The sequence below is a fragment of the Pleurodeles waltl genome, unplaced genomic scaffold (genome assembly GCF_031143425.1).
Source record: "Pleurodeles waltl isolate 20211129_DDA unplaced genomic scaffold, aPleWal1.hap1.20221129 scaffold_39, whole genome shotgun sequence".
NCBI lineage: Eukaryota > Metazoa > Chordata > Amphibia > Caudata > Salamandridae > Pleurodeles > Pleurodeles waltl.
In genome coordinates this window covers 1,369,238-1,371,834 of record NW_027150097.1, presented here as the reverse complement: position 1 = coordinate 1,371,834, position 2,597 = coordinate 1,369,238, and positions in this window count along the sequence as shown.

Sequence of the window (2,597 nt, the reverse complement as noted above, 5' to 3'; positions counted from 1 at the left end):
CAGACCCCACAGACACTGCCAGGCCTTCACTGCACGGGTAGAGCTAAGTCTGGCCTCAGACCCCATGAACACTGCCAGGCCAGACCCCACAGACACTGCAAGGCCTTCACAGCACGTGTAGAGCTGAGTCTGGGCTCAGACCCCACAGACACTGCAAGGCCTTCACAGCACGTATAGAGCTGAGTCCGGGCTCAGACCCCGCAGACACTGCAAGGCCTTCACAGCACGTGTAGAGCTGAGTCTGGGCTCAGACCCCACAGACACTGCAAGGCCTTCACTGCACGTGTAGAGCTGAGCACTGCAAGGCCTTCACTGCATGTGTAGAGCTGAGTCTGGGCTCAGACCCCACAGACACTACCAGGCCTTCACTGTACGTGTAGAGCTGAGTCTGGGCTCAGACCCCACAGACACTGCCAGGCCTTCACTGCACGTGTGGAGCTGAGTCTGGGCTCAGACCCCACAGACACTGCCAGGCCTTCACTGCACGTGTAGAGCGGAGTCTGGGCTCAGACCCCACAGACACTGCCAGGCCTTCACTGCACGTGTGGAGCTGAGTCTGGGCTCAGACCCCACAGACACTGCCAGGCCTTCACAGCAGGTGTGGAGCTGAGTCTGGGCTCAGACCCCACAGACACTGCCAGGCCTTCACAGCACGTGTGGAGCTGAGTCTGGGCTCAGACCCCCGGACGCTGCGAGGCCTTCACAGCAGGTGTAGAGCTGAGTCTGGACTCAGACCCCACGGACACTGCCAGGCCTTCACTGCACGTGTAGAGCTGAGGTGGGCTCAGACCCCACAGACACTGCCAGGCCTTCACAGCACGTGTGGAGCTGAGTCTGGGCTCAGACCCCACAGACACTGCCAGGCCTTCACTGCACGTGTAGAGATGAGTCTGGGCTCAGACCCCCGGACGCTTCAAGGCCTTCACAGCACGTGTAGAGCTGAGTCTGGGCTCAGACCCCACAGACACTGCAAGGCCTTCACTGCACGTGTAGAGCTGAGTCTGGGCTCAGACCCCACAGACACTGCCAGGCCTTCACTGCACGTGTAGAGCTGAGTCTGGGCTCAGACCCCACAGACACTGCAAGGCCTTCACTGCACGTGTAGAGCTGAGCACTGCAAGGCCTTCACTGCACGTGTAGAGCTGAGTCTGGGCTCAGACCCCACAGACACTGCAAGGCCTTCACTGCATGAGTAGAGCTAAGTCTGGGCTCAGACCCCACGGAAACTGCCAGATCAGACCCCACAGACACTGCCAGGCCTTCACTGCATGAGTAGAGCTAAGTCTGGGCTCAGACCCCACGGACACTGCCAGGCCTTCACTGCACGTGTAGAGCTGAGCACTGCAAGGCCTTCACTGCACGTGTAGAGCTGAGTCTGGGCTCAGACCCCCGGACGCTGCTGTCTTCAGTCTGTAGGAGGCAGAGGGGGAGACAGGAGGGGACACTCTGCGCCCTGAACCTGCCCACGAGGAACCTGCTCCACCCAGTTAGTAATCCAGTCCTGGTTTAAGAATTAATATAGATGGGGATAATGCGATAATCTGATTTATTAAGGACCAAACAATGCAACCATATGGTCGAGTGAATGTTCTTTATTCTAAACAATGCCCCCATCTCCCTCCTCTCTTCTTTCTCTGGACAAATGTGTGTTCTCAGCTGCACATCAGAGGCCTTCACAGATCTTGCTGCCTAAAAACCCCAAGAAATGCAGCGGACATGACATGTTTGCACCCCCAAACAGAAAGGATTATGGTCTAGTTCTGCCACATAGGAAACATTAAATACAAATTGAAAGGAGCACAAACTCCATTGTTTTAAATGGGGGAACCCACACTACAGTGAGGGGCTGACCTGCCTCCTCTTCGTGTGTGCTTTATAAATCCGAGGTGAACACAGATAATTTAAATTAAGGCTGTTTTCACAAGTGCCTCTGCCATTAACAAGTAGTGTGTGTGTGTGTGTTTTAGACAATACAAGGGCTGCCTCTCCCTCCCCGTGGGTGTGGCCCTGCTCCCAGCTGATAAGTGGAACTATGACGCACAGTGACGTCACCAGGAGGCTGGGAGCTCTTCTAAACCCTCCAGCTCATTTATGTTGTCCTTGACTAATAAATCTATTTTATACAAGTTAGGTCAAATTACAGTCCGTGGCCGGAGAACAAAAAGTGAATTTACACAGGGGCGTAGCAAGGGGTGGGGTTGTTTCTCATTAATAGTTGGATACAGGTGCCTTCAGTTGAGGATACTGAAGATTTCAGGAGAATTTTTAGATATACTCAGACAAAATATCTCTGTTCCTCTCTCTCTTCCTCAAAAATGTAGGTTATTTTACAGAATAGTGTGTTCTCGCTCACTTAGGGGTATATTTACAAGCCCCTTGTGTCTACTTGCGCCATCCTAGCATAATTTTTTTACACTAGGGAGGCGTTAAGGAGGCCCCCACCCTGTGCCACATTTACAAAGTGATGCAATGCATGCATTCTGCCTCTTTGTACCCTTTGGGCCACATTATACCTGCGCCAGCTATAATGTATGCAAGATGGGGGCATTCCCATGCAGAGAGAACCAAAAAAATGGCACAGTGAAATTTACAACATT